Here is a 15,381-nt window from a genome sequence, read left to right as displayed (position 1 = left end):
ATTCACGACTGGAATGTTATCAGAGAAAAGGCAAACTTTGTTGGTAACTTTTCTACATCTTTTTTTCCTTCTAATTATCATAAGTTTTGACTTATCTGTGTTGATAGCGATTTTATTCTTTGAGCACCAATTTTCTATATCAGGCATTTGTTCATTAAGTTTTTGGGCAGCGTGATTTGGGTTTATTGATCGAATAGCTATTGCTGTATCATCGGCGTAGAAAGCCACTATATAGTTATGATCGTTAGCTATGGGAAAGTCGCTTGTGTACACTAAATATAAAACCGGCCCGAGGATGCTTTCTTGCGGGACTCCAGCATCTATCGCCTTCTTAACAGATAACTTATTGTTTAATCTAATTTGTAAGGTTCTATTCTTTAGGTAGGAATCGATGATATTAATAAAAGCATTGGGAATATTTTGGTTGATTAGTTTGATTAAAAGTGCCTTATGCCAGACGCGGTCAAACACAAGGGATAACCTCAATCTGTAAATTGGGCTCTCACAGTTTTGTCAGAAAAGTGATATGAAGTTTGGGTCCCTTCATAATATTTTTCAAGCGAATTGTAAAATTTTTGCACGCAATTATAAAATTCGTTTATCCAAAGATAATTCCATGCTTTTAATAAATATCTATTATTTTTTATTACTTCATTTAATAATGGTCAGAAAAATTTCGAAATGCGATGTATACAAATTTTTACATTATTTTAAAAAAACACAATTTCAAATGGAAAAATACAAAAATTGATCTAAGTCAAACGAATGGTTCAAGAGAAATCGAATTTTAAAAATACGACTTTTTGAAATTTAAAATACTTTTCAATTAAATTAAATAGTAAAAAATTATAAATATTTACTTAAAGTAAAGCTTGGAATTATCTAACAGGTAACAACTTCTATAACTGTATGCTAAAACTTTTTACTTAGTTTAAAATGCTCTCGAGACATGAAAAAATACTCGAAAAATAAAATTAACATTAAGGAGTCCAAACTTCCGCTCTCTAGGCCATACTATGGGGGCCAAATTTCTCAGATTGCGACTACCCCCATGTTTTAGGAGTTAGAAATATGAATACGTTAAAAAAATGGTATGTTTATTCAGAAAAGGTATATTTTTTTGTCTGTATCGTAACTTAAAATATCGTCCGCACTAATTAATTGCCATATTTGAAGTCATCTTCACGAACCATTAAGATTGAGTTCTATGAGGTGAAAATCTGATCATTAAACCAAAAGTTATTTATTTGGGTCCGTGAACCATAAATAATAAAAAAATTTAAAAAAATTTTGTGTACTGAATGCAGTAAAACTAGTAATATTAGTGCACTTATCCATTCCGGAGGGTAATAAAAAAACTATTATCACTGTACATATATCAGGCACCTATATTTATACTTAAGGTTCTAATAACCACAATACTAGTAATACCAGTTAAATACCACAGATAGTTAGGCATCACTGACGTCAATAATGTTTTGATGATTTTTTTTAAATATACCGGATAAATATTATGTTTCTCTTATATTAATAATTTTATTAAAAATGCCTTAAGGTTCCATAAATATTAATAATTAAAAGAAAAATCAATGTGATCAACAGAAAAAAAAATTATGTGTCATGCCAGATTGTATTTGACTCTAACTGAACAGCTCTGGATTTACTTATTCGAAGCAACTTGAATCAAGATTTTTAATAATTGAAAGTGAAATAACAATTCAAAGTATGACCTTAGTAGTGATAAAAATCTTAAAAGTTTCTTTGGGGTAAGATTACAACAATTAGATAGTTTTGAATTTCGTTTCAACAATTTTCTAGCAACAATCGTAATTTAAGTTACTGTTTGTTTTTTTAATAATATATTGCTTCAATTACTCAACAATTGAAAACACCAATAATATTATTTGAAAAACTTTGTCATTCTTATTTTTGAGCTTGTGACTTAAAAGATAACGTTTGAGCTTAAATTTATAGAGTGATTATAAATTTGGAAGAAAAAAAAAATTTTGAGTTTCATTAGAAACTGGTTGCTGATGTTGGGGTTTTTTGAACGTAAGCATTAAAAAGTATTAAAATACTTACATTTTCAATAATATTTCATAAATCAGCTAATTGTGCTAGCAAATTAAAAATGATTTCAAAAATGTCTAAAAATGATATATGTGATCAATATAACATTTGAATTCTATGCTATTTTAACATACTTTTAAAATCTATATTTGTTAATATTTAATATGTGAAAGCTTATGTATATTTACGAATACGAGGGTCATTTTTAAAGAACCGATTCCGCTTCTTTTCCGCGCACCCAGTCAAATGACATCAGTTCAAGATCGGCAACTCTTTCAAGATATGGATAAATGGTGAAGGCTTTTTAAGGAAGGAAAATAACAAATATTCATGATGAAAAACGATCTGGGCGACCTTCTGTCATAAATGATACTGGATCATTCGTCATACAGCCCTGACTTAATACATCAGACTTTCGTCTGTTTTCAATACTCACAGAATGACTTGGACGAATGCTCTTGGAAAATAATGACAGACAGAAAAAAATTTTATTAGTAAGAGGTTCTTGGTCAAAGGATACGAGAACGTTACTTTGTAAAGGTTACGTCCTGACATCGTATTTATCAGAGTCACTATGATGTGACGGAGGTGACCGTCAGAAGCTTGCTGATAAAATTAACAGTGTTTATGTACTTTTCGATTGAGTATTTCTATTATTCGAATTATTCCAATCTTTGTTGATGTCTTCCTGTATTTTCAACTCTTCAATCAAAATGAAATATTTTTTTTTTAATATGAACAAAAAAGTGATCCATTAAATATATAAAACTGTTATAACCCCGCCCATAAATAAATACCTAAATGAGTGTCAAATGCATATTTTTTATCCTCTTTGTTACAGCAGAAAATCGTAGAAGAGTGAAATTCTATATCTATAACAAGGCATTCATAACTGCAAATATTGCCACTGACAATTGGCAGTCTTCGTATTGGATGTAGTACTAAACATGAACTGTTCTCTAATTAGTCTACATATCGAGCAAAGTTTGTTTTCTATTTCATTATTATTCATATGATATATATATCAAACAAGTGACACCCAGGAATGACCCGCACCGTCTGCGGTCAGATATGTGATGAAATTAGCAGGGAGACCTGCCGCCTGTCAGTTCTTCGTTAGCAAATTGCATTTTAATAAACGGCATGCTCTCCGCGCTACGTTAGCAGCGCCGAAAGCTTAGTAAATTTTAATATTGCTACACGTCTGTCTCTGTAAAATCGAAATTTTAGAAAAAAATAATAAAATTTTAAAAAGTTAAATACTGGTAGATATAAAAAAATTCATGTTAAATTTTCATCGATTTTTTTTTATAAAATAAAATATCAATGCAAGAAAAACACAGTGAATCGCTTTGACGGCTTAGAACTTATGGTAATGGCCAAAATTTTAATAAATTTACGATATTTTGTACGATATTTTGTTTTAATAAATTTACGATATCATTTTGGTTGCAATTGCCTAAATAAAGGTAATTTTACGAAATGTTTATTATTTCATAAGATTTTAACAATTTTAACCTTGTCGACAGTATTTAATTGGAAATTAAATTTTATTAACTTTGATCGCCGTTTAACCTAAGATCATAATTGCCAGGTGTCCGCACTGAAGAGTAAAGCATGGAACAGAAAGTAGGCGTTACTATCTAATGCATGTTATCCTAGCGTGCTGTAGATCAGAGTTGGCCAAAATTGTAATCGATTACATTTTTTGATTACAGTAATAAATTACTTGTAATCATGATTACAATTTTCAGAAATCTTGATTACAGCTGTAATCATGATTACATAGTCGATTACAGTAATCAATTACTTGTAATCGCGATTACAATTTTCGAAAAATTTTGATTACAGCTGTAATCATGATTACAATATTGATTTCGGTAATCAATTACTTGAAATCTTGATTACAGCTGTAATGAAAATTTTGATTACAACTGTAATTATGATTCCAAGTAATTGCGATTACAAGTAATCACAGCAAAAACGATTACGGGTAATTATGATTACAAGTAATCAAAGTATATGATTACATGTAATCATGATGACATGTAATTTGATTACATGTAATTATGATTACATGAAATCTAAATACACGATTACAAGACTATTGTATTCTTATAAATGATTATATTTCACAGTAGTATAATGTATTTTATAGTGATACATTTTGCACGTATTTACATGTATTGCATTTTGTACGTATTTGTATACGTACAAATGAATGTAACTAAAATGTATGTACATATGATTTTATCTAGTGCATATGTACAGACATTTTAGTTTCATACACATTGTAAGTATAAAATACATGTACGTATGTATATAGCAAATAATTACGTATGTATGTGCAAATAATGTAGACATGTACGTTGCATAAAATGCATATATACACAATGAATATATGCATTTTATGCAAATATTTGTGCATATAAAATGTATATTTATGTTTATGTACTCATGTATATGCAAGTACTTGGTGTTCGTACAAGCATACATACATTGCCTGTACAATGCATGTCCCATGCATGCATGTGCAATTTATTTATGAATAGTATAATATCTGTATACATGTACAATATAGGTATATATGTAGTATGTACAATATATGTAGTATGATGAACAATATATGTAGTATGATGAACAATATATGTATGTATGCATGTACATGATATGCATGTCCATTGTATGGATGTACATATACACAATATGTTAATGTTCAATGCATCCAACTATGCATAGTATATTTGTGTACGATTGTACTTACATTGGGCGTATTTATATTTTACATATATTCATACATACATTCGACATGCATAACGTATTTACAAACACGCATTTGAGATGCATATATTGTACAGATGTATATACATATAGTGTACAGATGTATATTCACATAATGTACATATGATGAAATGAACATATAATGTTCATATAATGGGCATATGTGTGTACATATACTGTACATATGTGCATAAATATATTGGACATAATTCTTTCGTACAAATTTTACATGTGTACATGCATGCTATCCCAATCTATGCATATAGTGCAATGTATATATGTCCAATGAATGTATCCACACATGTACAATGTACGTATGCTCCATGTATGCATATCCATATGTACTATATATGCATGTACAATGCAGCAATGTATATGCATACATTGTACATAGGTACATACATTACACCTATACATATGTACATTACATTTATGTCTAAATATGTGTACAATGCAATAAATAAAATGCATATAAGTTAACTTGCAATGATCCAAGCAAGTTAAATGACAAAATTAAACGATATTTAAATTTAGTTTTCTGCTTTAATTGTTCTATATCATTTTAAAATTCTTTGAATAAAAAATTATTTTCTGGTATTTTCATGAAATGTTTGACAGTACTGATTTATTTTCTTTATAACATAATGCATGGCTGATAGAAATTTTTTAAATGGCAAAAAAACCGGTAAATTTTATGTGTGGAAATAATTCTTAGAAATTTAAAATAAGATTATCGTTTGCTTTCTAAAGAATATGTGGTCGAGTTTTATATGCCTCAAAATAAATTTTAAAACAAACTTTAATAACTTTACTTATATAAATTTTTTTAATGTATGCACAATTTATGTGTATATTGTAATTACATACATTTAAATGTACGCATGTATTTATACGTTACATGCAATTATGTACATGTATACGTTGTATGTACAAACGTACATTGTGCGTATAACCATTTTTTTGAACATACATACATTATATGCGCATAAGTATTAGCAAAGTATGTAGTTATACAAGTACTTACGTACGTTGTACATAAGTACATACTTTGCGTGAACAGATATCGATGTACATATAAATGTACATACGTACATGTATGCATTTTATTTAAGCAACTATGTGCATATATTGTACCTTTAAACAACATTCTTACATATTGTAAGTAAATACGTTCAATTTTATATGCATACGTACATTGTATATACGTGCTATTATCGTAAATTTATACAATGTATGTACTTAAGTACATAAAAGCATGCAAACGTGCAAACATTATTTTCATATACGTTCATACATATATTGTCTATGTATAAAAAGATACAAAACACTGCATTTTCGTACAAACTAACATACATGCGTACATGTATCATAAATGCATAATTATATGTACTAAGCATATACGTATTGCATTAAGTATATTACAATATAATTATGTCTATTGTACGTACAAACAACGTTTGTGCATACATTGTATATATAGGAATCGCAAATTGTACGTTCATGCGTGCGTATATTCTATGTACGTAAAAATATGCAAACTCATACATACTTACATAATGAATTTGCATATATAGTATATAATCGCAATACCTTCTAATCGTATAGTTTGATTACATGTAATTACAATGACATGTATTCAAATTACATGTAGTTGTGACTGGTATTTAATTAAAGAATCTAAATTAAAAGGTTATCATTATATTTAATTTATTATTTATTCATTATACCAAAAATATAAGGAGGAGGAGAACCACACTTACCCATAGCTGCTCTTATATGCGTGTCTCGCCTCGCAAGGAGTCTGACTTTTGTGTATTCTGCTTCTTTCCTCTTTTTATGGAGTTTATTTATATATTTTATTTCAAGGGGTTAAACGTGATCTAGTGGTCTTATCATGAATCCGAAGGTCGACAAATCAAACATAATCTTGTAACAAATTTCTAGAAAGTTAAAAGTTCAACTGACCCTTGTAATTCGATTGCGAGATGAGACCTCGAGATCTTAATCAACTGTTTAATTAACAAAAGATAAACAAGTTTGACTGCGAGAATTGTCACGGGTGACATAATCATGATTACATGTAATCATATATTTTGATTACTTGTAATCATAATTACCCGTAATCGTTTTTGTTGTGATTACTTGTAACCGTAATTACTTGGAATCATGATTACAGCTGTAATCAAAATTTTTTGATAGTTGTAATCACGATTACAAGTAATTGATTACTGTAATCGACTATGCAATCATGATTACAGCTGTAATCAAACTTTGTAATCATGATTACAAATAATCGATTACATTTTCGCTCTACTCTGATGTGATCAAAAATTTTGATTACTTGTAATCGCTATTACTTGTAATCGTGATTTCAAGCAATTGATTACATAGCTGTAATTATCTGTAATCAATTACAGTTGTAATTGATTACTGTAATCGACGGCCAACTCTGCAGTAGATTAACTCTCAAGGAAATGACAGCAAGTGTATATATAAGCACACGTAAACATCCTCATAAATATATTCTAATAAATACTGCTTCCTAAAATAATTATATTATTTTAGAGCATGGGTCATCTATAATTACACTTCATCTTACTTTATATAATGTTGACTTCTTGCATGTCTTGCAGATTGATTTTAATTCATATGAAACTGTCCTTCGATAAGTAGAATAATTTTCTAATAGATAGTGAGTCCCCAAAAGCGATTATATATTTTATTTTAAGATCACTTGAATGTTTCTTCACACGAATGTCACGTGAACCCCTCCCCCGGGAAAAACTTTTCTTGTTGAGGGGAAAAAGACTATTCTCCCTCCTCAGTTATTAACTGCTTCAATTTAATAGCAATAATAAAAAGAGCTATAAGTAGAAAAATAAATTTGTTTTATTGAAAATTTTTACAGATTTTTTATAATTTTTATTGATTGTGATGCCTCGAATTCTATAATGCATTTTACTTTAACACCATTTGAATGTTTCTCAAGTTATTCACACGACCTCCCCCCCCTGAAAGAAACATTATTGTTGTTTACAACAGAGGGGGGGGGGAAGATTGCAATTATATTTTAGTTAGTAAAAGATTTAATAAAAAAAGTTATTTGTAGAAAATAAAATTTGCTTTATTGAAAATTTTTAATAAATATTTATGTAATGTGGGATTTATAAAGAGAGAAAGCAATCAAGATAATGTTAATTATTGAATTACGTCTTTGACTTTTAGCATTTGAAAGGGACATGAAATATGATTTTGTAATTATGTGGTTCTTAAAAAGACAGATTTCTTATCCACTGATAAATTACTTAGTTTTCCATACCTCACTCTTTTTTAGGAAAACGATGAAGTTGAAGGAATGTAATATTTTTTAAACAGTATTAACATTTTAGAATAAAGTTTAACTGGTGCTTAATTTCCTTAATTAGCGATATTTTTAAATCTAAGGTCATACGTTTTTATCATAATTTAGTTTTAAGGGACAAATTACAAAATTTTAGGTTTTAAGAAGGACATTTAAAATTACCAACTTCTTTTAAGTATTATTGCTCAGTAACTGTAGTTGTGTTTGTCCACCGACCTAATATCTACCTTGCTTTAGGAATAAAATGTACATTTATTTTTCTAATGGTATTGCGAGCATAAATATACAATGGAATTCATTAGAGTTAAATTTGAGACAATTTTAATATTAAACAAATCTTAAGGTATCCGACTAGGTCTAGAACGTCAATTTTGACAAAAATTTAAAATTTTTTTTATTCACTAGTTTTTTTCTCCACACACTTCTGTTTCTGAAACTATTTTATTTGTGAAGATTAGCTAACTGGAAATGAAGTTATTTTAGAATATTAGCAACATATACCACAAAAACTTGAAATGTAAACTTTAAACACGTTTATTGAAAAATCTATTTTTGAGTAAATTTAGCGTTCGTAAAACAATATATCTTAAAAACTTACAAAGTAATCAAGTTGAAATTTTTCACAGTTATTAATTAATGTTTTGTGAAGGCAATGACCCACTGATAAATGTGTAAATAGCATGATTGTTATTTTAGAGGATTTTTTCTTAATTGCTACCCCAAAAATGTAAAGAATTTTTGTGTTGTAACATTCAAAAGCTTATAACTTTCTAAATTTTTAAAATTTTTCTTAGTTTTTGGGTCATTGCCTTCTCCTATGTCATAAAATGATACACGTAGAAGGAAAACTAATTATATTAAATTCATTTTGTGTTAGAGTGTTTTGCGTTATTCCATTTTTTTGCCGATTTTTTACCAAAAATGTACCATTTTAAATATTTTTTATGCTTGCATCGTTGTTTTATTACTTTAGTAGCAAGTTTTTAGCTATGATGTTTTAAAAAATGTACAAATATTACATAACAAAAAATTTAAAAAAATTCCTCCGCACCTAGTCGGATACCTCACTCAATTTTGTATCGATTTAAATTTCAATTTAATAAGATTAGATGTATGCAAATTAAAGTATATTATTTTCATACATAATGCAAAGCTTAGTAACAGTGAAAGATAATTTATGCAATTTAACAGAGAACTACACAAATTGATAGGAAACTTTGTTTTCCTATAAAACATTTTTTTTACCAGATTCAGTTATCAAACATTTAAAAAAATGGGAAAGTTAAAATTTTTCAAACCTTTTATGTGTCTAATTTTTAAACCTATTTTTTTGTAAAAGAGTCTACAAATGTTTATTTCAGGTTGATGAATATAAAACACCGCGTAAAACTCACCTATTTATCATCAACTGTAGCACTAAGAACCCAGCAATTTTATGATTATATTTACATAATTCTTTATTATAAAAAATAAAATTAATTTTAAGTTAATATTAGACACAGTCCAAAAAGGCTTTGCGAATTAATGTTACGGAACTGCCTACTGCTAAAATTGTAAGCATCTATTAATTTTTTTCTTTTTTTAAGACTAAAGTTTTTTAAATAACTAGTTTCTCCGCCCTTTGCTCTTTCCGCTTGCCAACAACCATAATTGATTTTCATTCATCGTTGTTTATTTCTACCTAGATGTGAATAGTTTCAGCAGAACAGTTTGGTTTCAAAACGAAAATTTAATGTTGCTTTATTTAAGAACATTTTGTTTATCCTGATTCAGTAGACGATTTTCAGGTTTAAAAAAAAAAAAAAAAAAAAAAAAAAAAAAACTGTACTTGAAAATAAAAATTAACCTAAGCAACATTTATGAAACATTCTGGAATGTTTATGTTTAAATGGAATATTACGTTTAAATCATTTGCTTAACCCGTGTTATCCCGCAATTATATATTGAAATCATACAAAAAGTGGTTTAATGGAAAAAGTGGTAAAATATATTATTGAAATAATTGGTCTTTCCACTGTCAGGGCATTCAAAAAGTCTTTGATAGATCAAAAAGTATTTGCTCCTTATAATTCTAGATTTAATCAGAAATAACTAAATCATTGTGGTATCTGAGAATCTTTTAATTCACCCAGATAAATGAAAATGCTGAAAAAAGTTTCCCACCACAATGAATGTCTTTGAAAAAAGGAACTGTCCTAAATATATGACGCTGGGCGTTAACCGGTTAACCAAGTTAGGTGTGAAGAATGAAGTCATGTAAACCGGTTAACGCCCAGCTTCATATATTTATGACAGTTCCTTTTTTCAAAGACATCCATTGTGGTGGGAAACTTTTTTCATTTAAAGTTACCGACTGAAAATGGAAAAATAAAAGTGAGAAACAAAACCTCAAATACCACAGAAGCTTAGAGAGATAAAAATGGAAAACAGAAAGTAGAAATTATCGTGGCCGAGAGGTAAATCAGGTAAAAATGCATTTTCATTCGTTATGGGTAATTCGAAAGTTGGGGCGGGACTAATATCGTTATCCAGGGAATCAGCATTCAAATGAATAAAACAAGATTCCAGGGGGTCAAGATGTGTTGATGTAATTGGGGATAAATTGATTTAGCCTTGTCAAAGATGAATTTATGTTCGAAATTCCTACAATGTGAATCAACGAAATATTTCTTGAATTTTTGATAACGGAAATACTGCATATGCTGGTTCTTTCTATCTTGTTCTTGCATCTATCATGTTTCTTAAGTCTCAATTTTAAAGCATATTTAGTTTGCCCGATGCAGTCATGGTTTTACTGACAAGGAATTTTGTAAAATCACCCAGCGGTAAGCTAATAGGATCTTAAAGAGACTTAACCCTTTTGAAGGCCGTGGTAAGTATACTTACCACCACGTTTTACCACTTTTAATTTATTTTTCAATAACTTCAGCTTTCTTGAAGTGAGTTTGAATAAAATTAGTAACCATTTGACACTTTTGAAAAATGTAGAAAGTTATAAAATACATAATTCCTTTTGAAGTTTGTAGCATTTAAGGAATTTATTTTATAAATAAAGAAAAATAAAAGTCAGTAAGTTCCTAATAGGTCATGTTAAATATATTTACCACCAAAAAATGGCATTTTTATAAACTAAATGAGTTTTTTTTTAACATCAATTACTGTTAATTCAAAATGTTTTTAATTCAACTTGTAAATATTTCATGATGTATGGGTTAGGGGCCGCCACGCGGCCCAGGCACCCAATTTTAGTTAAATCAAGAAAGAAGATCAATTACTGTTCTTAAAACAATTTCAATTCCAAAAATACTTTAATTTACCTTTACTAGAAATAAAGGGTCCGTTAAAGGGTTAAATTTGATTTTGTTAACATGGTTGGAAAATGACTTGAAAACCAATGCGGCTCTTTTGATTAATATTTTGTTCCTAATTTAATTAATTTTCTGGAACAAGTTCAATAGCAAATCTAGTTTTAACATCATTAAGGTAGGTTTCTGGTTTAAAGGTCAGATTTAATTCTTTATTTTTAATATTTTCTATTTTTGAGAATAGATTAAGTTATATAATGGCATCGCGTTTTATTTCGTTAATTTTCAACTACATTTTACATTTTTCCTAGCCAGAAATAATTATAAATTTACATGCAAAATTGACAGCGATGGTAGTAGCGCACGCCGAACATTGATCTTCTTACTGTATAGTCTGAAACAGACGTAAACAAAAATTAACGATTACGTATAATTGTAGCTAAAGTTAAAGCAAAAAAATTTGAATAAATTTCTTCTTTTTAAGAATTGGCAGCTTTTTGAATGAAAAAAAAACGAAGGTAAATTATAGTTACATCGATTTCCTTCAAATTTTCAAAGAGACATCAAAATCAATCGACTAGTTTTTTTGTGTTTTTTTTTGCAATCTAAGGGTCCAACCAAAAAGACATGATCTTTGCAAAATCGCATTTGAGTTCTTAAACCTTTTTCTTTGCTTTTTAATACTTTTCATCAAGCGGTGATACCTCGACCATAAAGCAAGTCTTTCTCAAACAACACGCTTTCGTTGGCTTGAACTGTTTCCTCCAGGGTTGCAGATGTGTCCTCTTTGATTAAGGTGGACGCTTTGTGCTACGATTCTACTAGGTGGTTTGCGTTGCATTTTTCCCAAAACCAGAATGTTTTATTGCCAATTCGAATACCCATGGCATCCATCATGCTGGCAATTCCCATGAAACAGTCGTTGAAGAACATCTAATAATTGTGTTTTGAAGAAAGTACCCAAATAAAAGAATAGAGCGATTCGTTATTGTTTTGGTTTTTCCGCCATCACATGCTTGCAGTTAATTGTAATTAGTCAAATGTTGGATTACAGGCCTGATAGTCTCCTTCGCCTTTCGTGAGCTCTCGACGACATGAAGCGGCAGATCCGATGATCGCGATTTTAAACTATATCAAACAGTTTCCGGGCAAAACGGTTTCAACCACATCTTCTGGATAAAATAAGGTATTAAAATATGGAATAAAATATTATCGGTTGAGCCCGAAAGTCCCCTTAAAACAATCAATGCAGTTAAAATAATATACCTACGTGCTTCTTTCAGTGTAGAGAAAAGTAACGGCAATTTTTACTGAAAACTTTGTTTTGGATAGCGAATAGCGTATCATATGTATGAGTAAATTTTTATGTCATGTCCTTGGAAACGTATTAAGAACTATGCATTGTAAATTGTTAAATGCTCTGTAAGGAATAATAGTAATTGAAAATACCAAGAACTTGATGAATTGCCATTTGAAGAGTCTTTAAAACGCAAACGAAATGCACCATTTACTTTATCATATACACCATTTAAAGTGCTACCCGCTTACCCTGGAAACCACTCCGCGAGTCCCTAATCCCGATCTTCCGTCACTGGCAGAGAGCATTCGAACAGCTCTTTATCTAAATCTCTGATCGTATCTTTACTATCTCTGATCGTATCTTTAACTAAAAATTTTGATTCTAAAAACCGGCTTCTTCCACCAACCGAATATCTACATTGCACTAAGAATAAATAGCATTTTTATCTTTCAGTTTTTAATGGTGCTGCGTGTTTAAATGTACAATGAAATTCATAATAGTTGACTTCAATTCAATCATAATACTTCAATTTTCTGCAAACGGAAAATCCTCGGTAACTCACATATCAATCGCTCTTCAGTGCAGCATTAAGAGCTGGCCATTAAATAAAATCCACCTATTTACGCTTTTAGCTCCATTTACTATTCTGTTTTCATATTTTGTAATCTGGCAATATTTTTATGATACAATTTTAAATCATTCTTGAAATTTTCTCGTACATGTATGTATTTAAGTTACTTTGAATTCGCTACTGGGATTATACGTATGAACAAGAAAAATTTCCTTATATTTTGAGTGTCACTTCTTAGACATGATATTCATCTGTTTAACTGAAAATGGAAAAAAAAAACACCCCATGTATAGGAGCAAAAGAAAAGGAATGCCTTATTTATAGATAATATTCATTTGAATGTTTTTGCAGATGTCAGCATAGAGAAGAAGCCAAGTACTGTGCACCAAAATGCAACGAAATGACAGACAAGATGATAAGGAATTATTCTACACTATGTGAAACTTACAAATGCTCGCATTTATTTTACAACGTTTCTGCTATTGCTATCTTCAAAGTTTGGATATTTTTCGAGAAATCTTTCGTCACCCTAATTACGTACTGTCTGTTCATCTTGTGCTTATTGAAGAGCCGCTAATCAGTGTTTTGCGTATCCGATAACCCACAATTCAAATCGCTAGAAATCAATTTGGAAATGTTTCGCTCTCACGATCATACTGTAGTACGCCAGCTGTAATGTCTAACTAATGATGGAACTTCTACATTTTAAAAATGTAGTGACTTGCACTCCTGCGAAAGAATAATCTTCGCTGTGCAACCATCCATTTGCATGCCACTCTCGTCTCGCCATCGAAGAGAACGTTTGAGGTGGTCGCATCAACATGTCCACTGGAAGACTGACCAATGGAAAGTTATTCTCTTCACATATTAGTCTAGGTTTAGTCTCCCAAGTGAAAGTAGGCAGAGCTTAATTTGGTGAGAACCTGGAGCTCAGTATTGTCCGTAAATATTCGTTAAACTGATGCATACCTGGGAGACTGCGTCTCTGTGTGGGGTGTTATTTCTTTGGCTTCGCTCAAATATCTGTATGCCTTTCCACGTGGAACCGTGAATACTCAGGTGTATGATGACTTCCTTGATGCCTATGTGCGCCCTAATGCTGGTGCAATGAGTGATGATTTGTTGGACAATAACTCAACACCGCACAGGGAATTGATCATGGATGATTATCGTCATCAGCAGACAATTCAGCTCATGAAGTGGCCAGCTGGATCCCCGGACTTGAATCTAATCGAGCATGTTTAGGATGCTTTAGGAAGACGTGTAGCTGATCTCAAACCTCCTCATCAGACGCTTGTCACGCTTGCAACTGCTTTGAAAGAACAATGCCTTGCATTTTCAACGAAACTGGTAGATCACGTAGCAAAAAGCATTACATATCGCTGCATGTGCTCTATTGTGGCTAGAGGTGATCATATTTCCTACTGAAGGTACATTTTCTAATCCAAACTAACACATCTGATTTATTCATTTCATACATATGCTAATTAGCGTAATACTATAATTTTCTGGTTATTTTATGGTCTATCTGTGTTATTTTACATATTGTTATGTGAACTATAATGTGTGCCAGTTTCCTTAAATTCTATGCGTAACTTTTTATGTTATGGTCATTTTGCGATTTTAGTTTAATTCATGATTACCAGTGTATTATATTAAATTCTTTTTTTTTTCAAACGCTCATTTCAAGTTATCTTTATTTTCTTGAACTCGTATTTAGAGCTAAGTTTGAATTAAAAAAATTCAATAAATGATGTGAAATTATTATGTTTATTTGGTATTTTTACGGCACCTAAGAAATGTGTTATAGTGAGTTTATATGGAAAAAAGTATATATAAGAGTTATCATTAAGGCCCGGATTTTGATGACATTTGCATTTTTTGCATTTTTGGACATTATTTGTCTTTTAGAGCATTTTTTTAGATTTATAGGGCATTTTTCTTTAAATTTTGGGGCGTATTTTGCATTTTAATGCATATTTTAAAGTTTTCT

The sequence above is a fragment of the Parasteatoda tepidariorum genome, chromosome 5, assembly GCF_982258835.1.
Source record: "Parasteatoda tepidariorum strain Cologne lab strain chromosome 5, Ptep-v5.0, whole genome shotgun sequence".
Classification (NCBI taxonomy): Eukaryota; Metazoa; Arthropoda; class Arachnida; order Araneae; family Theridiidae; genus Parasteatoda; species Parasteatoda tepidariorum.
The sequence above is the reverse complement of the archived record's forward strand: the minus strand, read 5'-3'. Positions refer to the sequence as shown.